The sequence below is a fragment of the Paroedura picta genome, chromosome 9 (assembly GCF_049243985.1).
Source record: "Paroedura picta isolate Pp20150507F chromosome 9, Ppicta_v3.0, whole genome shotgun sequence".
Lineage (NCBI taxonomy): Eukaryota > Metazoa > Chordata > Lepidosauria > Squamata > Gekkonidae > Paroedura > Paroedura picta.
Window position 1 is genome coordinate 66,280,484 of NC_135377.1, and position 26,001 is coordinate 66,306,484.

The window sequence follows — 26,001 nt, forward strand, 5'->3', positions numbered from 1 at the left end:
TGGCTATCACAATCAAACGTGCAAATATGATTATGATTATAGTATGAGTAGCTTGTTGATTTGTTTAATGTTAGACTCCTCTCTCAAACCTGTATGGGAAAAGTTGAGGGCTTGGGGAAATGGTAACAAATCTGTGCTTTCATTAGATCCTAAATTACACCTCTTCAAATTACTTGGTTGGTTCTAGCCTAGGTTCCAACCTACCAGATTGGTGTGAATGCATAGGCAAATGAAGCTACTTTGTACTAAATCAAACCATTGGTCCATTATGATCAGGATCGTTTCCTCATATTGGCAGCAGATCTCCAGGGTGCCTTGGGAGAATTCTCTCAGAATTCTTCCCAGCTCCTGGTTGGGAAAAATGGTTGAGAAAAACCTGGAGATTTTGGGGGGTCTCATGAGACTCCTGTTCCAGTTCACCATGCCAAAGCTTTGTTCCTGCAAGTCCCAGCTCTTCTACCTCTGGTTTGTCTGATGCCCCTGCTCTGGTTCTCTGACCCCTGGCATTGTCTTCTGCCCACACTCTGGCTTTTTGACCTCTGGTATTGCCTTCTGTCCATCTTATGGCTCATTGACCTTCGGCATTGTCCCCCATCCACACTTTGGCTCTTTGACCCCATCTTTGCCTGACTTCACTTACCACCCTGCTCGACATTAAACTCTGACTTCCCTGGCTCCCAACCTCCTGGGCTAGACTCTAAATTTTGGCAGATTCTCTGCTTCAGCACAACTGCCCAACTGTTTTGGTGCAGCCTAGCAGGGCACCACACAGGGTTTAAAAACCAACTCTTCTTCTCTCTTGGATGTACACACTGCCTTTCACTACATCTCCCACTTTCAGGCCATACCTTTCCCCCTAAATTAACCCTGTCCCCCACACAAACACAAAAGGGAAGAATGCCATAAATTAACAGACATGTCTATGTGACCTGGAATTGCCATAGTTATGTTGGGGACTTTGTTCTATTTTTTTAGGCAAAACTCTATGGTAGAAGCGAATTTTACCATAGAGATTTTGCTCTATGGTAAAATTTGCTTCTATCACACAGCTTTGCCTAAAACCCAGAACAAAGTACGATGTAACATAGGCATGTCAGGGACTTTGTTCTGGTTTTTAGGCGAAACTCTATGGTAGAAGCTAATTCTACCATAATTCGCTTCTACCATAGAGCTTTTCCTAAAACCCAGAACAAAGTCCCCAACATGCCTATGTCACTTCCAGGGTACACTGGCAACCCTAGTTCTGGATTAGGAGTTTCCTGGAGATTGTGGGAGGAGGAGTCTGGCTAAGGCAGTGGAAGAGAAGACCTCAACAGGGTATAATTACATACAGTTCATCTTCCAGAGCAGCCATTTTCCCCAAGATAATTGATCTTTGTTGACTAGGAATCAGTTGTAATTCCCAGGAACCACGTGGAGGTTTGCAACTCTCGATTGATTGATAGAGGATGGGATTTCTATTCTGACCTATCTTTAGGAAATGAGGGCAGATTACATTTTGTGGTATACATACAATCCCTATCAAGGTCTAAAATTAGCACAATAACAACAATAATTAAGTCCTAAGATCAGCTGTAACATTTCTTCTCATGGGGATGGGTGGTGGCAGGGTGTCATTCAAAACAAAGTCTCAGCTTGGCGGGGGTTGGACAGAGAGGCCAATGGAGTTCAATGTTGCTTCTGGCCTCACCCATGTGTCTGATAGGCATGTGTAATGGGCTTTCTGAGGACATGGAGGGGAGGAAAATTTTGACTGCTTTCTTTGAAAAGAAACATTCTTTGTAGCCATTAAAACATTTGCCCAAGGATTGAATGAGGAACACATTTGTTCCTCTCGTCTTCAGTCCGTAGCTTCCATTAGAGTTGAACGGCCAACATTTCCTGCTTGTACTAGATCCTCATAACTACGGAGTTTATGCACAAGCATGCCTCGTTTTGGATTAAGAGGTTAGTGTTTATGAATATATTACTGTTCCTTTCTAATTTTATGGCATGTGCTTTTGAAATGATACCTTTTGGTTTTAATCACTTTGCATATCATCTTGATTTCCTTACAGGCTTAAAAATTGGATTCCCCCCCCTTCTCCAGGTGTGTTTTGTGCCTCCAGTTGTCATGCTGGCCGTCACTTAATACCTGCCTGGTCTGTTTGTTTGGGGGGGTATTGTTGATATTATGCTCATGTGCTCTAAATCCATAAATGAAAAGGCCAGGGACACATTATGTAAAATGCTTTCTGATCCAAATTCACTTTAGATCAGTTCAAAGGTAATACTGTACAATTGATTTTACCACTAGATTTTCCCCTAATTGATTTTCCCACAGAACAATTGATTTTTAAGCACATAGTAATTCCTATTCAAATTAGGGTTTATTAATTGTTCTAACCTATCGTCTGGAACTATGCAGACCCAGTAAAATAATATTAATAACAAAGCCGATTTAATAGAAGTGTTTCCATTTAAAGAAAACTGCGTACAACTCATTTCTGAAAGCATGCTGACTTAATTAAATTGGGAAACAAAAAAACTATTGAGAATGTCTGCACTGAAATCTTAAGCTAAAAATAGCCCATCTTCCTTTTTACTTTATGTTCTTTTGAAAGAGCTGTTTGGGTGCAGCAATTAGTGAAAACAATCTGTCTGTAAGCCAGATATCTCCAGACTAGTGCTGATTTTCACATGATTTTGAGATACTAGCAAAGTGGAGAGAATATCCAGATTAGGAACTGAGACAATGGACTGTGTAGTCCATGCCAGACTTGAATCCAGAAACCAATGATGAATTGGTTTCTGGATTCAAGTCTGGCATGGACTACACAGTCCATTGTCTCAGTTCCTAATCTGGATATTTAATTAATCTGAGGACAATCCGAACCAGCCAGTGATCACCCTGAGGGAAGATCAGAGGACTCAGGTTACACCTGGCACAACTAGACTCCTCCCAGTGCCCCTGGGTCCTGGGCTCTCAGCTCCAGAAGATCCAACCAGTGTTCCAGACTCTGGAGAAGCCAGGGACATGCATCTTAGGGCAAGATTCAAAACCATCCCTTTCTTTCCCAGAGAGCCAGAATGGTGGCTTCTAATCTGGCAAAACTGGTTGGATTCTCTCCTCCTCCTCCACTGTCCTATCAATTTGGGGCTAGATGAAATTCAGTATTAAAATGAAGTGGACTAACTAATATTCAACCTGCACAATTTAATTGTGATATTATATAGTGCCTGTTATAGATAGCCGCCATCTTATATTAGAATCATAGAATCACAGAGCTGGAAGGGGCCATACAGGCCATCTAGTCCAACACCCTGCTCTATGCAGGATCAGCCTAAAGCATCCTAAAGCATCCAAGAAAAGTGTGTATCCAACCTTTGCTTGAAGACTGCCAGTGAGGGGGAGCTCACCACCTCCTTAGGCAGCCTATTCCAATGCTGAACTACCGAGAGTGTGAATTTTTCCCCCCTGATATCTGGTTGGTACCGTTCTCCATGTCGTTTAAACCCTTTACTCCGGTTCCTATCTTCTGCTGCCAGTAGCAACCTTTCCCTGCCCTCCTCTAAGTGACAACCTTTCAAGTACTTAAAGACAGTCATCTTGTCCCCCCTCAATCTTCTCTTCTTCAGGCTGAACACTCCCAAGTCCCTCAGCCTCTTCTCAATGGGCCCTGGATCCCTAGGCCCTGGATCACCCCCGGCGCCTTCCTGTGCATCCTATTGGGGAAGGTAAGATCTTTTTTGTGTGTCAGCAATGGATAGATATACTTGTACACTGTAACTTTTTAAAAATCCAGATAAAGGATTATTTGAGGGGATTGTCCCTGTGGATGTTAAATATGCATACTGTCTCTGATGATTCTTCCAAAGCAGGACAGTTACCCTGCAGAATCAATGAGATTAAAGGCAAACAAAACCAACTTGACTGTCTAACTCTAGACACACTTTCGATTAGATGTCCTTCAGTCTCCCTCCTCAGAGCTAGCTCTATAATGAGGCACAGGGAGGCCAGGGCCTCAGGCAGTGAGTTTTGGGGAGCAACAGCCTCTACCATGCCCCTGCCTGACCCTTGCACCATTGCCACCACCCAAGACCTGATGCAGCTAGTGCTCTTTCCTTCTCCTCTTCTCAAGCACCTTATATACACTGCAAATTGCACATTTGCAACATGGCTTCCCAAACTCTCATAGTCTTTCAATGAGGGACAGCACAAAATGGCAGATGGACTCTTTGTCTTCAAGGTCTCTTTTTGAGCAATTCCCATGCAACTGAAAAACCCAGAAATATTGGAGAGCCTAGTCACTGATGTACTTGTTCCTTGAGAAAGATGATGATGCAGTTAGCCCCCATCCACGTGGAAAGCTATTCAAGGCAGAGTCACATGATATGGATTGTGGGTTCCCTTCAAATTTTTTTGCATGTGGTTCCCAACTTGGATCAAGAGCACAGAGTGTGCAGAGAAGCAGGTTCAGCTTTTCCATGCACATCTTTCCTCCAACCACAATTGGTCCCAGGGGTCCCATTTGCCCCACTGGAAAAATCTCTCTGGAGCCTGGAGTATATGATTCCTGTATGGCTTGGGTGGGGAGGCACCATAAAAATGACTGGAATGGTAGAAATCTAACCAGTTGCCAGTGTCTGGTTATGGTATGACACTGTCTTTATAAATTTACTTTAAGTTGCAAGAAATGGAAATTAAAAAAAAAGAAACACCACTAAGTTAATAGTTTAGTTCTGACAAACTACAAAACCACAGTTTGTTTTTACTGTGGTTAGGTTGTGTAACCAGGATCAGTTTGCAGACTCTAGTTTTCCTTGACTGATTTAGATTTCATTACTTTTGCTTTTCCATTGTCATTCTGTGGATACCAGAATGGTATCCTAGTCTTTATTGTGGCAGCGTTGGGAACAAAACAGCATAAAGCCAAGTTATCTGTATTTGTATATCATATACAAAACCATAGCTGGGACTAATAACTTATCAAGTCAAGTCAAGTCAAGTCAAGTCAGATTTTATTGCATTTAGCCATAGGCCATTACAATACAAAAGGAAAATATAAAAGGATTTAAAACATTTCAAATCAGTAATAAAAAGAATGTGCAATCTCAGACAACAATCACTTAACATCATAAAAACATTTCCAGACTACATATGTCCACCTATCCTAAAGCTCCTCTAGGTACTTGCTCTCTGCATCACCACTCTGGCCCTTATTTTCTTTGCTGCAAGGGCAAATAATGACATTTTGTTAGAAACAAATGAATTAGTATCAGCTAACAAAAACACAAGTTTTTTCTGTTCGGATTTATCATTTAGCCCATCTAGTAGGCCAGCTAGAAATTTGGCCCTAGGATCTGTATACAATGGGCAAGTGAGAATGTAATGTGGGAGATCCTCCAGGACTAAAGCTCCACAAATACAGAAGCATTGATCTTTTGGTGTTTTATGGTATCGCCAACTCAATACAGCTGTTGGCATTGTTTGAAATCGCATGGAGGTAAAAGCTACTCTGAGACTATGAGTTGAAAGATAGACTAGATAACTTATCTTCGGACCATGGTTTTCAGTTCTGTTTGGATCCAAATAGGTTTTACTTATCCAAATGAGATATTTAAGAACTTGGTTTGAGGAATTTAGTGATGTGAGAGGGGTAACAATGGTATCTCCACATATGTATACTGTGTTATTCCCTTCAGAAACTCTTAAAATAAACCAGTCAGGGATAACTGGAAAGTTGTTTTATTAGAGAACTTAAATGCAACTCCAGACATGCACACTAAAGCATCTTGAAACACACGTGCAAGAAATTATGGTAGGGAAAGGCAGGGTTGGACAGAAATAAATATGAAAAAGTTGGGAAAGCTGTAGCTACTATCACAACATGAAGAAGTCATCAGAGTCAACTAAAATGACCAGATCTCAGAGAAGGAAGGGGGTGGCCTACATGCAAGCAAGCAGTGGATGCAGAATGTCCAAAGAACACACAGAGAGACAGGTGCTAGGTGTTCTACTTTTAAAGAAAAAATGTGTTCTTGAGCTATGCCTGACATGATAGCCCCTAAAACAATGTGCTTGATGTAGGGTTTTTTTTTATGTGTGATAAAGAAACTAGGAGTCATGTGAGTTTGTCCAGAGTGAGGGCAAAACCCAGCATGGAACCTCATTAGCTTCCCAGGAACCAAACAATAATTGTGATTGCTCTGCCGGGGTAAAACCAGGGATGTGAATTTCTTTTGATGCATTATAGGAAGGGAAATTGCTAAACCTAACATCTGGTAGCTTCCATGTTTTCTGCTTGGGAGCAGATCATGTACCTTTTGCATTTAGAGGCATTTGCCATCTATCCCGAAGTTCATTTTTTGTCAGACAGTACACAGCAAATGTCATATCTGAGGTGTTCTAGAAGGGCTTTTATGTTTGTGCTGCCTATGAACTACCCCTCAAATCGAGGAAAGGTCTGGCTACTAAATTTATGCTGAAGAAAAAAAAGAGAAGATTATATTTTTTACCATGAAATAAAAGCTATGCTGAGGATCATGGCCCCTGCATGGAAAGAAGTCATATGAGATGGGAGGCATAAAGGAAGATGAGATGGAGTGAAAAAGCTCACTGGATCCAACCATCTCATTTAACGGATCATGACTCATCATAGTTAGTGGAGTAGTCTGGACAGTCATGCCAGCCGTGCTTAGCTTAACTGAACCATGATTTTGCATGAAACTGTGTTCCTGATTTGTCAAGTTGACATGCTTGTGGACGAATGCTGAGATTTTGTGCTGCATATTGTACAATAATCTTGCCTAAATCTATCATACATTCAATACATGAAGGATGTCAAGTGCTTAAATTAGAACTAGTGGATGAACCTTTTATTGAACATTTCCTGTAAATCCACAACTGTTTACAGTATTTTACACCATGGCTTTATAAAGTCCCCATTCTCTGTCATGAAGAATGGTGTGTATTTGATTATCTCTGAATTTTATCTCAGACAGCAATTCGGCATACGTGCATTCTTAATTCTTAGCAAGGTCAGATCTTTGGAGGAGGGAAAAATGAAAATTACTTTTCGTTTTAATTAATGAATCTTTCCCTGAGAATCGTTTGGCTGGTCTTCTCTTTAAAAAGGCACAATTTATATCAATAACCACATCACATGTATTATGCTGTTTGCAGGACAGAACAGTGACAAGTTAACCACCACTTTTTTTTAATAACATTTGCTGCCCTTTATGAAGTTAACAAATCTATTTTTCAAATTTCAGTCATTTAAAATACAAAGGAAAAACCATTTGTTTCTATGATTAAAATGTAGTGGCTGCTGGTGCTGGAATCAGTCTACATTTTTTGTTAATTTGATTACTCTGAGATGATTGATAAGATTAATTAACTCTTGCTTGATTCAGTGATCTTCACGGAACCGATGTACAAACTCTTCCCAGTTGTCACTCGCATAAGATTGCAACAGCATAAAATGGTACTCCCTTTGTTCCTTCGCCATCATGGTGTATTACATGTATAATTTCCTACTAAAATGAAAGAATAAGTTTCAGTTTTGGATATTCGGCACAAGGAGAATATTGTGGATTTGTCTATACATAATGTGGGTGAAGGAAGCATGAACATTTTCAGCAGAGATTGTGTGTTCTGTATGCCTCAGTGGTCCCTATTTAGATAAGCTAACAGGCCAGTAAACAACCAATTGTAGGGGAGGAGACTTCTCTTTTCCTATTGCATGAAGTTTATTATGGAAATCGCATTATGGAAGTCACAAACTTTCCAGCAGTTTGCATTGTATCCCAAGGAGTTTGACTGAAAACTCCGTCTAAAGCAGGCTTTCGCAACCAGGATTTTGTGAAGGGTTTCCTAATTTTGGAATGTATTTTTTAAACATCTTATCTGGTGATATGAATGTATATGGTTGCATCGATGCCCCCCCTCCAAATGGCCAGTGATGGGCCTGGAGGGGGTGGGAAGGGGAGGGACAATAGGTGGGTGTGCACACAGCTATGTTTCTCAACCATATTCAGCATGATCGCACCACTTTGTAGGCTTCTTAAAACCTAAGAATGTTTTAGCGGTTTCTCAACAGTAAAACAATTGAAAAAGGCTGATCTAAAGGAAGATCTTAAACAGACTCCGGGGAATGATAGAGGACAGGAAGGCCTGGAGGATCATTGCCCATGGGGTTGCAGTGGGTTGGACATGACTTTGCAACTAACAACAACAACAAAGGTAGAGCAACAGTGATTAGCAGCCAGTGTCTGTATATTTGCTGGCTGTTTCTTGCTTGTAACGTACTTGAATTGTAGTTATGGACCCATATCTGCAAATCTTATTCTGCCAGAGAATGTTGCTTCACATAGTTAGTAAAAACAAGGTAGATCACTCTATTTGTGTATCTGTAGCAGTAGAAAGGAGCAGTAGTCCATTAGCACCTTAAGGAAAGGAAGAGAAAGGTGATTGTAAGCCACTTTGGGACTCCTTCTGGTAGTGAAAAGTGGGATTTAAAACCCAGCTCTTCTTCTTAATACAGACCTGATATGGGATTGGATACCATGAAGCCAGTGTATTGAAGATGGTCAGACTAACACTAGTTCAAATTCCTATTCAGCCATGACCATTCTTGGGACTTTGACATGTTATAGTGGTTAAGGGCGGAGGACTCTAATCTGGAGAATGGGGTTAGTTTCCCCACTCCTTCTCCCATGAAACCTAATGGGTGATCAATTACAGTTCTCTCAGAACTCTCTCAGCCTCACCTCTATAACAAGGTGCCTGTTGTGGGGAGAGGAAGGCGATTGCAAGCCACTTTGAGGCTCCTTCAAGTTAGAGAAAGGTAAAAGGTAAAGGTATCCCCTGTGCAAGCACCGAGGCATGTCTGACCCTTGGGGTGATGCCCTCTAGCGTTTTCATGGCAGACTCAATAGAGGGTGGTTTGCCAGTGCCTTCCCAGTCATTACCGTTTACCCCCCAGCAGCAAGCTGGGTACTCATTTTACTGACCTCGGAAGGATGGAAGGCTGAGTCAACCTTGAGCCGGCTGCTGGGATTGAACTCCCAGCCTCATGGGCAGAGCTTTCAGACGGCTGCCTTACCACTCTGCACCACAAGCGGCTCTTAAGTTAGAGAAAAGCAGGGTATAAAAAAACAACTCTTCATCATCATCTCTGGAAGTCATTGACATAAGCAATGAAAAAGTTAAGCTCTTGAAGAATGCCCACAGTGGTATTTAAACAGCAAAACTATTTGGCGTATTCTTTTCAGGGCAACCACAGACAAGCATTTTAGCTCAGCTTGAATTCCATGCAAAGCTGACAGAGTAGCGAGTTGGAGTCAATAGGAAGTCAATTAGCTCATATTCATTAAAACCAGCACAAATGTTTAAGAAGCTGATTTGCTATCTGAAGGGAACCATTGCTTTGGGGATCTTTAAAACAAGTTTCCAAAAGAACCACATTCCTATTTCTCAGTAGTGTGCGCAAAGATTGCTGTATCTGCACAGGTTCCCATTTTGGAAACTCATGCACAACGCAGGCCAGCATTTGCATGTGAAAAGTCATCAAAATGGGAGGAAAAACTGCCGAGCTCAGTCATTTTTAAATAACTCAGGCCATTAATTGTTAACCTTTGTTTCTCCCACTTCCACAGCCATAAATTAGTTTTATAGATTAGGCAAATGTGAACTTTTAAAATTGCTTTTGTAGCATGAAAAAAAAGGGAGAGAGGCAAAGCACAGGACTGGATTCCCCCCTTCAAGTGCCAGAGATTTTCTATTTTTTGTGCACCTTGGTTCTAAATTGTTACTATACAAATTAGCCTAGTTAGTAATTGTAGAGCCAGCTCAAAGGTTCACAGCACAGGAGATTAGAAATGAGCTTAGAGCAATTGTCCGCAATGCAAGGTACGAAAACCATTTGTTCAGGAAGAAAGAGCTTGTTTTAAAAATACAAGCGCAAGGCTTTTATGCTGTGCGTCACTTTAAAGACAGAACTAAAGAGCCCCCCAGGTGTAGGATGACAAACTGTAGCTTCCTTCAAGTGGTCTTTGTGATCTCGTTATCACTTTGATCTCCTGGCTGATTGAGACTGTCGAAGATCCTTCAAGTCACAGGTTGTCTCCTGTTTTCTGGCACCTGTGATGTAGGAATCACTTTCATTTTTTTTTAAAAAAAGGCATAACATTTGGAAGTAGTGTAGTTCATTTGGTTCATCTAGTTCAGGCTTTGTCAACTTTTTTTTTTTTACCACTGACAACATTCATTCAGGCTTCAAGAAACGCCAGAAGGGGCGCAATTGTGCAGAATATAGTTGGGAAGCAGAGCTGTGTGGATGCCCATCTGGGGCCCCTCCCCTCACTCCATGCAGGCCCATTTTAACTCCCATCCATTTGGGAAACCCTTCTGGAGCTGTCAAGAGACCCCAGGGTTTCATGAACTCTGGTTGAGAAAGCCTGGTCTAGTTTCAGGCTCCAAGTAACATTTTCAGGTAGGAGCTGGGAAAGCACCAATGGGTCCTCCAGATTCTCTGTACAAAATACAATAGATTCTCTGATTGAAGATAACCAACATAATATGTTCGGATGTCATCCCAAAGGGACCTTGTGGTAGGAATTGTTGTGTAAAAGTTATATAAGTTCCTGCTATATTTGCCAGGCTATAGCTGGAATGGAGATCTGATATTCTACATCTTTGTGATATTCTCACAAAGCTTAGCAGTTCTAGACCAGCAGCCAAAACAACAGACAAGCATTCCATACTTAGCAAGTGAGCCACACTCAGCTTTGTGAGTCAGATTCAGAATATAGGGTTTCAGCCTCCAGGTGGTAGCTGGAGATTTCCCATTATTACAACTGGTCTCCTGGTGGCTGTTGTCTATTGTGTTAAGTCTTCCCCAAATGGGCAAACTCAAGAGCTCTGGCAGAGAAACTCAGTAGTTTATTTCGAAAGAGAACCAACAGCATCCCACCCAAAATCAATAGGAATCAAAAGACAATTATAGAGATAAATTCCCCTTCCCCCCCCCTCCATACACAATTCAGGTTCACACAGATCAGAGCTTATTTTCAAAGGAAAGAAACTCCTACATCTAGGTGGGAAAGAAAAAGCCAGAACATCTGAAGAAGTGATAGAGAGCCATCTGGTCCAGAGCATGGAAACAGAAAAGTGGGGGGAGGGGGATGAGTGGAGAGTTCTGGAACTCTGGTCAAGCAAGCCATGGCAGGAGCCAGTGGCTACCTGACAGTGGCTGAGATCAGTTCACCAGGAGAAAATGGCTGCTTTAGAAGGTGAACTGTGTGTCATTATAAAATCAGAGTCCAGTAGCATATTTAAGACCAACAAAGATTCATTCAATGAATGAGCTTTTGAGTGCAAGTGCCTTGAATAAATCTTTGTTGGTCTTAAAGGTGCTAAAGGTAAAGGTAAAGGTATCCCCTGTGCAAGCACCGAGTCATATCTGACCCTTGGGGTGATGCCCTCTAGCGTTTTCATGGCACACTCAATACGGGGTGGTTTGCCAGTGCCTTCCCCAGTCATTACTGTTTTACCCCCCAGCAAGCTGGGTACTCATTTTACCGACCTCAGAAAGATGGAAAGCTGAGTCAACCTTGAGCTGGCTGCTGGGATTGAACTCCCAGCCTCATGGGCAGACAGCTTCAGACAGCATTTCTGCTGCCTTACCACTCTGCACCACAAGAAGCTCTCTTAAAGGTGCTGCTGGACTCTGATTTTATTGTGCTACTTCAGACCAACACGGCTACCCATTTGAATCTATCTGTATGGTATTACGTCCCATTGAAATGTCTCCCTCCTCAAACCTTGCCCTCTCCCAGCTCCACCCTGAAAATCTTCAGATATTTCCCAACCTAGTAATCTTAAAATATGTACTATGATGATAGTATGAAGCTGCTCTGGCTCAGTTTTTGTTCATCTTGTCCACTGTGGACAGCATCGATCGGATCTGCACACCTTAAAATGCTTACCACTTAAAAAAAATCATCCCCAGTTTTATTCACATTTTGTGTTGTCAAAACTCTGTAACATTAGCAAATATAAAATTTTTATTGGGAAAGCGGCAGCACCCTGAGGCACGGGTCAGAGAATGTGTCTATCCCTAAGTTTCTTCGATCGCCTTTAGCTCAAAATATCCCATTGTGGGTTCAGCTATTGACTGCAAAGATTTCAGCCATCGATCGCAACCCCAGTCATACTTAATTTTCTATTCATTTCTGGAAACTGCCTGTTTAAATTCAAGTTAGGCATTGCTCAAGATTGTCGGTTTCCCCCCCAAAACAAGACCAAGCAACATTACTGTGTGTTTCCGTCAGCTCTTGTTCAGTCAGATCGCTCCATTTTAAATATTGGTGACTATACTTGCCATGCCCATGACAAATGAAATCTAATTAATTCCTCATTAAAATATTTAATTCTTTTCCATTTCACTGCACTTTTCCAGTCATTTCAGGGGCAAATTACAGCTAATTCAGTGTAAAATCTTCATTTTTTTTGCTAAAAACAAAGTGTCTGTGTATACATAGTATTCAGTGGGGTCTTTGGGGGAGGGGGCTTCAATCAAAAGCATTGCTGCTTTTACGCTTGTACATTGTACAGTATATTTAATTAAAACGTTTGCTGTGCTATCCTGGCCCAAAGCAAGCCCAACATCTTCCCCAGCCCGGAATCTCCAAAGCGTTCTCTGGCCGTAACAATCCTTTGGCTTTCGGCTTCGAATCTCTATTCAAAGCCTTCCAAAGCTATTTAATGCACTCTGCACCAGAGTCTATCAGCTCCAGTTTCAAATACTCATTTTATTTTACAGTATGTCATTGCGGGAAATCTGACACAAATGCTGTTTATTTGTCTCATGCTGAGGACTTCCAGGCTCCGACGGCGTTCAATAGAGTGTGCCTCGTCGCCACCCAAAAGGAATGCAAAGAAGCCGTGCTGAGTGGAAGATGGCAACAGGGAGGGGGGGGGGGGCGCCGGGGAAAAGCTGTGTACGGCAGCCTTGAAGAAGAAAGGGAAGCAGACAATACTCTTTCCAGAGCATCTTTTGTATATTTCAAAAGCTGCATCATCTTTACAGGATTACAAAACTCCAGCGACAGCAAGACTAATCCAGGGACTATTGTAGGATTCATTGGCATTTTCTGCTCTCTCCCTCTACTCTCACCAGAAAGTATTATTTCAGGTAAGGACTTAAGGCTAGTTGTAGAACTGGGGTCAAGGTAGCATTAGAGCAGTGGTTCTCAACCTTCCTAACGCCGCGACCCTTTAATGCAGTTCCTCATGTTGTGGTGACCCCCAGCCATAAAATTATGCCAGTGTTCTTTCACAGAAATTAAACCGAGATTGACCAATGGTGTGAAGATCCGTTGTTCATGATTGTATATACATTAGTTGTTTTTTTCCGGGGTTTCTCTGGTCAGTTCTGCCTCTTGTCCCTCTGAGCTGCGCTGCCACCTGGAGCGCCTGGCGGGAGACTACACTGAGCTGGAGGCACTGCTGGAGCAGCTGGTGGCCGAGCGCAGGCGCCTGCAGGAGGAGCAGCAACAGTGGCAGCGCCACCCCCTCCTCAGCCAAGCTGCTCACCCTGCCACGACCCCTGTGAAAGGATCGTTTGACCCCCAAAGGGGTCCCGACTCCCAGGTTGAGAACTGCTGCATTAGAGGATTAGGTTGAGATGTTTGGGACTGAAATGGCAGTGGGTTCAGGTTAGAAAAGGTTAGGGTTACGTTCTAGCATTTTAAGAAACATTTAAGTGGCATTTTCAAATCCGACAAAGTTTAATGACCAACAGATATCGAAGTGTGGACTTTGTCGGTCTTAAAGGTTCCACAGGACTCAATGTTTGTTCTGTTGCTTCAGACCAACTCGGCTAATCACGTGAATCCAGTTCGAAAAATGAAGAATAGATTTTCCCTCTACTCCAAGGAGTGTCAAAGCAGCTTACAATCATCTTCCCTTCCTCTCCCCACAACAGACAGGTGGGGATGTGACAGACACCCTGTGCAGTAGGTGACACTGAGAGGGCTTGGAGAGACTTGTGCCTGGCCCAAGGTCACCCCATTGGCTGCATGGGGAGGAGGAGTGGGGAATCAGACCTCCAGATTAGAGGCTGCCGCTGTTAACCACCACACTGGCTCTCCAAAATGAAACCCAACTACTTAGAAAATCCAAATGTGAGAAACCAAGATGGGTTAACCCCCCCCCCAAAAAAAAAAACATGGACGGAATCAATAAACAAAGGATACTGGTTTTCTGAGTCTCCTTAATGAAGAACAAGGAGACAGGTACCACTAAAAGGATTTCCTCTGGAGCGATAGTATCAGAGGCACGGGTTTAGAGTTGGGGTTATGGTTATATTAACCCTAATTAAATTAGTAATCTTGTTGCATACCCTGTGTAGCTGAAAACCCCAACACTGCAAAGTTGAACAGTTAGCTAGGGTTAGAACAGAGTTGGCCAAACTGTAGCTCTCCAGATGTCCATGAACATCTGAGAGGCACAGTCTGGCCTCCCCTGGGTTATAGGGTATGGGTTTCAAATAGAGATGAGAAGCTGAGAGTAAATACCTTTGTTGTGTTTATTTATTCAGTACAAATTCTATAATTTGAGTGGTTTCCTTTGAGACAAAATAAAAGCAAGAAATTCAACGTACCAACTTCAACAGAATATTTGAAAATGATGCCAATTTTCCATGACTTTGGGGATGCATCATATGCATGCCTGTTAACATTTGTTTTGCTCTCATAGCTGCTTCAGATAATTCTGATCATGAACTCTAAAGAAGCACAGTATATGATGCCCAGATACTTAATATAAAGAAAATTTACAATTAAATTTTGGGTTCCCCTTTAAGTGGAATAGTTGAAAGATTCCACTAAAATGGGTGAAATGGCATACATCAATAATACAAACTCACCCAATATGGACATGACCGGTCCAGCGTGGTGCCATGGTTAAGAGAGTCAACATGTAATCTGGAGAGCTGGGCTTGGTTCCCCACTCTTCCACATGCAGCCAGCTGGGTGACCTTGGGCCAGTTACAGTTCTCTCAGAGCTCACCTACTCCACCGGGTCTCTGTCATGGGGAGAGAAAGTCAGGAAATTATAAGATGCTCTGCGACTCCTTTGGGTAGTAAAAAGCAGGTACAAAAAGACAGCTCTTCTTCTAATAATAATAACCTGAATCTAGGAGTAGTTTAAGAATTTGTGGGGCCTAGCAGAGTGCATTTGTGGTGGGAACAGTCTGACAGGAGGGGCCCCCCACAATGGAAAGAAGTGTCACTATGACTGTGCTTAAAGTGGGAAAAGGGGGACGGTGAGATACTATGACCCTGATCCATGGGGGGGGGGGAGTCACTGCATGAGGCCCTAGAAGCATGTGTAGCATGTGCTACATGTACCACATGGATAAACCAGCCCTGCCCGAACCTGATCTTGATAAGATATTATTACAACAGAAGTGTTAATTTTAATGTCTCCTTTTAAAAAAAAAGAATCTTAGAACTTTAGGAAGGATTATCTGTGGTAGGTACTCAGCTGAATTAATTAATCCTGCTTTCACAGTTTATACCATGGCTATTTTTCTTGCACGCTAATTTTGATCTCTCTGTCTTGTTCCGGAGGCTGCCTTAGTAGCTGGTTTCCATGGAGAAGATTTTATTGTGATGGGGATTTCTCTCGGAGTGCGGCCAGGTGGGTGTTCTCAGAGGTGCCCCACCCAACAGCTTCAAGAAGCATATACAATCGCCTTGATGACTCAACATGCAGTTCAAAGGGACACCAAAGTTGCACTCTCCTTTGCTTCTTTAAAAAAAAGACCGAGTTAAGAGTTTTGCTATACTCGGGAATCAGCAATGTTTTGGGTGGCGGGGGTGGGAGTGGGGTGGGGGGGGGATGGGTGTTCAATTAAGTAATCTTAGTCACTCTCTCGGCAGTAGACTCTCTCAAGGGTAATTTGCCTAAAGGTTGAGAAGTTTACACCTTTAAATATGATGCAGTAAAAGAGAATTATAATTTGCATGTGTTAAATGTGCACACAAGCCCCAGATTATGGTGCATCTAAATTAAAAGGGGGAAAAAATATAATACTGGAAAAGCTCTTCATACTGAAGTACAGACATCTTTAAATTTGTCAGTGGGAGTTCAGGAAAATGTGGTTGGCTGCCCACATTGTCTTCCCCAGGTTCGTGAAGACAAAAAATGGTATTCCCTTATGAAATTTCATGGCTATGTGAAGAGAAATGAGGTACAGAGATCCCCTGTGTCCCTTTAAAAACATTGTTTAACTGCCCTGCCCTGAATAGCCCAGGCCAGCCTGATCCCCTAAGATCTTGGAAGCTAAGCAGGACTGATCCTGGCTAGATGGGAGACCTTCAAGTATTTGGGTGGTAGTTCCTACAAGGAACACTAGGGGTCAGTATATGGAGGCAGGCAATGGTGAACCACCTCTGAACATCTCTTGCCTGGCTGCTGGACAATTCTAAGATCTTCTGACTATGCTACAAACATGCTATATAACAAATAAATAGTCCCAGACCCAAATTGGCTCTAAAAGTTAGAACTAAAACTAAAAGTGAGAACTAAATCCAATAATAAACAAATAATAATCCGTCAATATACTGTCAGAGTTCCAAGCCCCCCGCCTTCGGTAGCCCTGGCTTGGATAGACCAGGTCAACCTAATTCCATCAGATCTCAGAAGCTAAGTAGGGCTGACTCTGGCTAGTATTTGGATTGGAGACGTCCTAGGATTTGCGTGGTGGTTCCTCCAAGGAACACTAGGGGTCATCATGAGGAGTTTTTCAGGAACTGAAAAACTAGCTCTAAATTGCCTGGCTGCCACTGAATCATCAGTTCTCCTGTCTACACAACACATGTGCCATGTGGTAAACAAATAAATAATAGTCATTAACCTCATCCTGACCACTCCATCCCTGATCCGTTGACAGGCTCTTCCCATGTCCATTGTATCACACTAGACTCAAGGTGTGTTGCATAAGAGAACATTCAGGAAATTGGCCTGCAGATTTTCTTTTTGGATCATTTGGCTACATTTCTCTCTCTCTCTCTCTCTCTCTCTTATCTATCATCTACCTACCTACCAACCATGTTCCTCAATCTAACTGACAGTCAGAAATGCTCATGGAAACACTGGCCAAATCATCACTTTCAACTCTTAAGACCATTTCTGCACTGGAGGCTTTGTGCCGGAATGCAGGTTGCCCCAACTCTTCCTGCTCCTGCACGGAGGAGCATTTGGCCCAGTGCACCTCGTCCACCCCAGATTTGTGCTCCCACATGGGAGCCGAGGCACTAAAGTTCCCAGGGTGAAAATGGTCAGACTAACCATGCAATCCTAAACAGACAGAATGGGTTGAGAAGAATGTCATTCCATTCAGGACTGCAGCCCTGATTTCTTCATGACTTTCTCTGTTGACTGAACTGGGGTGGACCGTTGCAAGGGTCAACCCTTATTCTCTTTTGTTCCGCTATAAAAGTGAACTTTTTATTGAATCTTTTAATTCTGATGCTCATCTCCTCATAACCGTTTGCAAGTGGTGAAAAGCAAGAGAGATCTGAGTTGTAACATCCAGCTGCAGACCTACAGGAGATTGCACATAGGAAATAAAGTCCTTGGATATGGAAGTAATTGTGGGATAATTGGTCTTATGAAAACTTTGAACAACTGATCTCTTCTCTTCTTACCAGTGGTGACCTCCCTTGTGTTTAAAAAGGCACGATGAAAGATCTACACACTTTCTTCTCCTAATGATTTCCTCAGTAATCACAGAGAGGAAGTCGTTAAGCGTGGCATGATTGTGGAAGAAATTTGCTTCGGCTTTTGGTTCTCATGGTCTGAATCGAAACCTCATGAACATACTATTTCCCCTCCGTGGTTGTCGGGGCGATCCGAGGAGCTACACTAGCTGAAGTTTCAGAAGGCTGCTCTCACTGTCTGTGTGCAAAGCCCAGCAAAATTTGGTCATTTGGTTGGAGATTCACAATGAGAAAGAACAATGTGCAGAATTGGAAGGTTGGAACCCAAGCCCTCTGGGCTTTACTAAATTTTTTTTTGCATTGGTGGCTTAAAATATATGGTAAAGCCCAGGTGAAGTTTTCCTCTCTACCTGGGCAAGAAAATACTTTCTCACATCACTGTAAGTGGCTCTGGCGTGAAATCTAGCAGTGGGAGATGATCATTCTCCACTGGGTGAGAGGTGCATGAGCCTCTGAGAGTCTGCTTTTGTAAATTCTGGAACATGTGGTACATGCTAAGCAAGACACAGCAATCAACTTCTGATCCCCTTCATCAGCTTGTGGAGGCCTTCTGCCACTACTTGTGCTGCTCCCTTCTCTCCAGTCTGGATTGTTGGCAGAGTTTAAATTTGCAAAGGACAAAGCACCAGGCTGCTTAAAGAACAAAATCATTTTATTGTGAAATATCATTGTGTAGGAAGAGGAGAAAGTGAGTGAGAGAGAGTGTGAGAGACCTAATTAACTGTTCTGTTATCTGAAGTCATTCTGATGTTTGAACTACTGTTCTGGAGGCAAGCAGGGTGGAATTGTACTCAAGAGAACACGAAGCCTTCACAGAACTAATCACATCCCTGGAGGAGAATAGTTGAAACGGTCCAGGAAGTTTCTATTATAACTTGACTAAATATACATCTCCTGCCCCCTGCAGGATATTCTTTCTATGCTTCTAAATCGTGCACACTACAGACCTTGATGACAGGTATTCTTTTGCCAAGAATTGATGAAATCTTTGCAACCCTGTCAGGAGGCAAATAATTCAGCAAAACTGATTTGCCAGAGATCTACTTGCAGAAGGAAGTAGAAGATTCCAAGGCATGGCTCGTTGTTGGCAACAGTGTACATCCTGATTAAAGAGTAATTTCCCAGGTTTGTTTGGGAATTAATATACTTGATAGGAAAGAGGAGAGACAGAGGTAAGACTCTAACTACATCCGTAGCTCAGAGAGAGAGAGAGAGAGAGAGAGAGAGAGAGAGAGAGACTTCCAAGAAGAAGGGGGAAATTGCCCTGAGAATAACAATCTGGACACAGACCTCATTCCGCACATGTAGGATAATGCAATTTCAATGTGCTTTTGCAGCTGGATTTTCCTGTGCAGAACAGGAAAAACTACTTCTAGAGTGCATTGAAAGTGTATTAACCATTGTGTACGGAATGGGGAATGATGCGTAACAAGAGAGAAGGTGCTGACCTCACATGACTTCTTGCTGTCCCCTGCAGGGTCTTCTCTTCTTTTTTGCACACCAGATACGGCCTTTGCCAACAAGAGTCAATGCTTCACAAGGGCTGTACCAATATAACAGAAGACTGTGTGGTATTGCATCAACTCCAGCTGCCTGGCAAAAGGCAATAGATCTTGTTTTGCAAGACAGCTTAAGTACACAGCACTCTCTGGATGTTACTATTGTGATAACTGATAGTGATGGAGAACATCTAAAATAAAACAAAACCCCTCGTTATTTTTTAGATCCAAATATATCAGAGCCAAAAAATGGCAGTATTCCTGGTTTCCCAGAATCCAAATACTGCTTTGATATTTGGATCCAGGTTTGGGGGAGGTTCCAGTATTTTTGACTCCTTTATTCCCTATGGAGAATCTTTCCAGGGGGTCTGGGGACCCAGCTTGGTGTAGTGGTTAGGAGTGCGGACTTCTAATCTGGCGAGCCGGGTTTGAATATGTGCTCCCCCACATGCAGCCAGCTGGGTGACCTTGGGCTCACCACAGCACTGATAAAACTGTTCTGACCGAGCAAGAATATCAGGGCTCTCTCAGCCTCACCCACCTCACAGGGTCTCTGTTGTGAGGAGAGGAAAGGGAAGGCGACTAAGCCACTTTGAACCTCCTTTGGGTAGAGAAAAGCAACATATAAGAACCAATTCTCTTCTTCTTCTTCTTCTTCTCCTTCCTCTTCTTCTTCCTCTTCCTTTTCCTCTTCTTCTTTTTGTAGAAGTGCTCACACCAAAATTGTAGAGGAGCTGTTGCTGCCTGTCATTTTTTTTAAGTCAGTTGGACCAAAGGGTCCACTTTTATGAACTCCCAGCCATCCTCTTTTCTTTCCTATGGCGGAAAAAAACATATACCAATGTAAAACTTAGAATCTTCCCCCGCAGGAACACTATTGCAAGCTAGTGCTATGTCCATACAATGTAAAAACTGAGAAGCTACATCTATGTAGAATACAGAGATCTGAATCTCTATAAAACACAAGAAACTCAAACTGCATGAACTGCAAAACTCTCAATGTGAAAATCCACTCAAAAACCCTCACAATTCTGACAAAAAAACTCCAGCAAAGAATGAATTAAAAAAAAATACTTGAAACTCACAGAATCTGACCTAAAGCAAATCCAGAATATGTTTGAGAGACCTGAGTAGATCCAGAAAATAACAAGAAGAGGTTTTTTTTTATATAATTTCAGTGTGAGAATATCCAAATGTACATCCCTAATCTCAAAATCTTGCAGATGGGACTAAAATCCTTAGAAGAATCTGAGTTTAGAGCCAACTGTGCAAAATAAGGATTCTGTGGACATGTTATAGATGCATAAAGCTTGCCTAAGTGTCTATATAAAATTAGGGCAGTCTTAGAAGCTCCGACATTCAAAGGATGTATCACACCTCAGAGCGTTTCTAGGGTTTTACTACTAGTCATTTTGTTCCAGACTTGCCAAGTGCCTAGCACTGTTTGTTATCAAAGGGTTAAAAGCGGTTGTGGTCCCATGTCTGTGAGGAAGCCTTCTTATGAAGCAAGAAGTTGGTCACATCTGATGGTATGGTGACAGGCCTTGATATATACTTAATCATCAAGCTGGCATGTGATGCTTTACGACCTAGAACAGAAGCTGTAGTAGCTCATATGATTCCAATTGTATATCTTACCCATAGGAAAAAAAATAGCATTAGATTAACTTGCAAAGAACAAAAGTCCTTGAGAGCCAGGGTAGTGTAGTGGTAAAGGGTGGCGGACTCTAATCTCAAGAACCGGGTTTGATTCCCCATTCCTCCTCTACATGCAACCAGCTGGGTGACCTTGGTCAAGTCATAGTTCTTTCAGAGCTCTCTCAGCCCCACCTGCTTCACAGGCTGTCTGTTGTGGGGAGAGGAAGATAAGATGATTAGAAGCCACTTTGAGACTCCTTTGGGTAATGAAAAGTGGGGTATAAAACCCAAATCTTCTTCTTTTTCGGAATATTTCTCCTGCTATTGTACCATGCAGCAGTGGGCAGTGGGGGCGAGGTGGGCAAGGAGGCTCGATTTCCAGGAAGGTAAATACTGGTATGTGGAAAAACCACAGTGATGTTTACCGCATGGACACCATTGTTCTCGGCTACAGTGTGCTGGTTGAGCCAAGGCAGGTTGCCTTGCCTCTTCCTGCTCCTATACAGTTGAACATTTGGCCTAATTCACCTGATCCACCCCATATTTGTGCTCCTGCACAGGAAGTGAGGCAGTGAAGTTCCACAGAGCTGTGGGATGGTGTGGGCCTGGTTTTTAACAATTTTTAAGAATGTAGTACTGTGGTCCACCACAATACCACATTCTTAAAAATAAAACAATGCCCCAAGCGGCTCCGCAGCGCTGCACAGCACCATGGAGCCACCTGGGCATTTTCTGTCCCTTCCAGGATGCCGTAGGCAGGGGATGAGCTGGGCGAGAATGGCCTGACACCCCTGCTGCATGGGCCTGCCCTGTCATAGGCCCCATTGCTGCCCAATGCATGTCCCCTTGCCACAGAGCAATGGAAAGCCTGAGTTGGTCCACGCCTGGGACAGCTCCAATTCACCGGCAATGTCAAGCAGAACTAATAACTGGATGAGTGGTAAGACTGGACACATTCCTGGTGCAGAAATGGTCAGTGAGGCGCAACCTACATGGCCTGGGGCTTTGGATATTCTGCAGGCCATGATCAGAAGGGTGTGTGTGTGGGGGGGGGAGGGTGTATGGGGGTATAAAGTCCAAAATACCACTGAAAGAAAAGTTACGACAGCATATATGGGTTGGATTTCATAGAATGCCTTCAGGGAGGGGGATCCAACTTTAAGCAGGGTAAAGATTAGTTTCTTCAAGCAAGTATGCTTCATGATTGGAGACTAGAAGATAGGGGGGGGGTTGTTTCCAGTTCTTTTGGACTACTAAGTAGAGGGAGTTCACTAAAATGCATTTGGTAGAACACAGCCCCTTATCCAGGACACTATCTTCACATATTTGCATGGCAATAAGGCCCTGCCCAAAAGCTAATGAAACCAGAGGTGTGTTCCATTGGTTCTAATGAGCTGTGCAAGCCACGATGATCATCTGACTCAGTTCAGTGTAGCATGACTCACTCAGGTGTGTGATCCAGGTGTGGCCCTTGCTAAATTTAAATGGTGCTTGAATAACAGCTTTCATAAGATGTGCAAGATATCCCTCTTTGCCCTCTGACATATGCCCACACTATGATACTAATTCAGAAGTCACTCATTAATGAGGATGGGATCCAACCAGCATTTCTACTGGTGGAGAAAAAGGGGAGTCTTCTTTGACCACCAAAAAAGCTGTGCTAGGAACCACATGAAGTGGGGCTCAACAAAAGCCATATGGGACTGGAGTAAGGAGGAGAACTAGGTGAGATGACTGGATCAGGCCCCGGATATTAAATTCATTTTCATTTATTGTATAGCGTGTGAAGTATAACCAGGAGATCTGAAGAAGAAGAAGAAGAAGAAGAAGAAGAAGAGTTGGTTTTTATATGCTGCTTTTCTCTACCTGAAGGAGGCTCAAGGAGGCTTGCAGTCACCTTTCCTTTCCTCTCCCCACAACAGATACCCTGTGAGTTGGGTGAAGCTGAGAGAGCCTTGATATCACTGCTCGGTCAGAACAGCTTGATTGGTGCTGTGGTCACCCAAGGTCATCTTGCTGGTTGCATGTGGGGGAGTGCAGAATCAAACCCGGCATGCCAGATTAGAAGTCCACACTCCTAACCACTACATCAAACTGGCTGCCAGGCAAGGGATGTTTGGAGGTGGTTTGTCATTGCCTGCCCTTGTATCATGGCCCATGGTTTTTCCTGGAAAACTTCCATCCAAATACTAGTCAGAGTGGACCCTGCTTCACTTCTGAGATCTGACGAGATTGGGCTTGCCTTGACTTATTCAGGTCGCGGCTGGATATTAAAAATCAGGGTTCAGTATGTAAAAGCAAAGCTAAAATTGGGGGGATAATTAGCAAGTACTTTATTGGCTGGCTTTATTGGCCTCCAGTGGGGTATGGGAGGGGGGAGTAGTTTGTCAGCTTCAGGTTAGGAAACTCCAAAAGATTTGGGGATGGAATCTGGAGAGGACAGGGTCTTCAGCAGGGTCAATGTCTTACACTACCATCCAAAGCATCCATTTTCTCCAGAGGAACTGATATTTGTAGTCTGGAGATGATTCAAGGGATCCAAGGGATCCCCAGCTCCCAACTGGAGGTTGAGATCCTTATCAGGACTTCACAACACCCAAGATATCTATGAAGCAAAGTCATGAGCCAAACTGAAGTGGGACAGGCATATCCCAGAGGTACCATATTATACTTGAAATAATGATTGTTAATGTATAGGATGTTAAATATCAAAAAACCTACAAGGTGTAACTATGGTACAGAGCATACATCAGGGGCTGACAGGCAGGTCTCCATTGCAGTCCTTGCTAGGAAGGTGTGATTCAGCTTGGAAAAGCCCCAAAATAACAGAATCAATGTTGGTTTGGGTTTTTTCGGGCTTATCTGAGCTGAACTGGACATCACATTCGCTTAAATGAGCCAAAATAGAGAAGTCACCATCAATCCAGGCTTGATTTAGCTGATTCGTGATTCGGTGGACTGAGAAAGACTTTAAACATCTCTCCAGCAGATCCCTCTAAAACTGTTCTCCACAACTGCAGAGGGATCTGCTGGGGCAAAAGACCCTGTCAGGCAGTTGAGCCTCAGCTGTCTGTCAGACTGTGCAGTGGGGATGGAGGCAGTTACAGTAAATGCCCCCAAGAGCTGATCCACAGAGAGAGGCTTATTGCCACAGATCCGCTGTCTGATGAGCTGTGGCCAAATCAATTTGGCTGTCCTCGAATCACCTGGGTCTGAATCTCTATACCAATAATGGAATGTGGGTGATTTGAGTATACCCATATCGACTTGGTCTGAATCAAAATAGGAGCAAATTCTTTCTTGGTGCACTTTCCTAGTCCTCAACCTCCCTTGCTTCCTTGCTTCCTTTTAATCTGTTCCTAGCAGGAACCTGTGAACCTTGGAGGGGTGGTGAGGATAAGGCCTGGAAAGTCCCCCCCCCCATTGCAGTTTCCCTTCAGAAAAACTCAACTCCTCCAAGTAATTTCCTTCTATCCGTGGGGGAAAATATTAAGTTGTTCTTAAAGTTTTCATGACAGGAGTCAAAGGAACTTAGAATTGAATTGTTTCAGTGATTGGCCCTCTTTTAAACTATTCAGCCCTTTAACAAAGTGTTCTGTGGTTGTATTTGGAAAAGGAAAGGGAGAGTTTTAAAAACCATTGTCAAACTAAACACCTGGGTTGTTACCCACTTGTAAACACTGAACTGTTATGGCTTGTGCTGCATTTCATAGAATATTTGGGGGATAGCACCAAATCAAGCCTTGTAGGATACCCTCCTTTCATTCCTAGCTCCTGTGTGCCAATTAATGTAGCCATTTCCAAGTATAGGATATGAGGAATTTGTGATCTAGTTTTTAATTCAGTTGCTCACCTGGAAGTGAAACCTGTTTTATTGAAGCTACTCTACATCTGGCATGCATCTAGTCTCTCTGCCTGTTGTCCCAGCAACTAGGGCTCTATCGTGCACATTCTCAAGTTAATGAGGGCTAAACCAGCAATTCTTAAAATATGTGTAAAAAAATACTTTAATATACTATAAATAAGAAAAAAGGGGGGGGGCAGCGAGTTGAAGTTCTGCATTATTATCCGCTGCATAGTTAAATAAGATGAGGAATTGTTTTTAATTTATACTTTAATTATTTAAGATGAATATTTTTGAATGTTAATAGGAAAGATATTACAAATATCTGTCATAAGGGACCATAGAACATGAAGTATACAGATGGAAATAAAGCTTTAATTAGTTTATGGGACAAGTTTAGCCAGGGAGAGTCACGAAGCGTCATGATTTTTATTTCAACCGTGGAACCTCGCGAATTAGAAAGGCTTGGAGAATATTTGAAGTAATCTGACGTGCACATGAATAAAAGCGGAATTATTTTGGATTGCCTTAATATGAAGCTACAGAGTTGGATAATTGGATTTTGTGTTTGCACTTAGATTTCTGCTCTCGCTAAAGATTCTACCAGCAAGAATGATGAAACCTGAAATCATTGCATCGGTAGAACAGCTGTTCTTTCTTGACAGCTGCCTTGACAGCTGATCGTCGACCTGCCTCCCTCCCCAAGTGGCCAGTGATGGGCCTGGAAGGGGTGGGAAGGAGGGGCCCAGGGACAGGGGTACAGCTATGCTTCCCAACCAATATTCTGTTCTATTGCACCACTTCTAGGGTTTCTCAAAGTCTGAGGAATGTTTTAGGGGTTTCTCAATGGTAAAAACGTTGAGAAAGGCTGCTATAGGGTTTTCAAGGTAAGCGACAACCGCCTGTGATTTGCTGTTGCCTACCTCTGTGTAACAACCCTGGACTTCCTTGGGAGGTCTCCCATCCAAGTACTAACCAGGATTGACCTTGCTTAGTTTCTGACTTCCACCAGGTTCAGGTTCTCTACTGCAGTCTTTCTCAACATTTTTGGGGCCACAGCCCTTTTAGGAGCTTGTCTCAGGGCCCCCTGTCAAACATGGATACAATACAACACAGACAGAAAATCATTTATTATTGAACACCAAGAAAACTTGAACGTTCTGGAAAAACATTTTAAAAACCGTATAAAATTAAAAGTTTAGAACATTCACCCAAGAGAAGAATGTGCATTCAATTTTTAATGCATGA

At 42.9% G+C, this 26,001-nt stretch overlaps 1 long non-coding RNA gene across 1 annotated transcript; it reads left to right on the forward strand.

The window, feature by feature from the left end:
* Positions 1–1,816: 1,816 nt before the first annotated feature.
* Positions 1,817–15,830, forward strand: LOC143844272 (uncharacterized). Its single transcript, XR_013233911.1, has 4 exons — positions 1,817–1,947; positions 3,619–3,717; positions 13,074–13,178; positions 15,619–15,830. It is a non-coding gene; the product is annotated as an uncharacterized LOC143844272 (long non-coding RNA).
* The last annotated feature ends 10,171 nt before the right edge of the window (positions 15,831–26,001 follow it).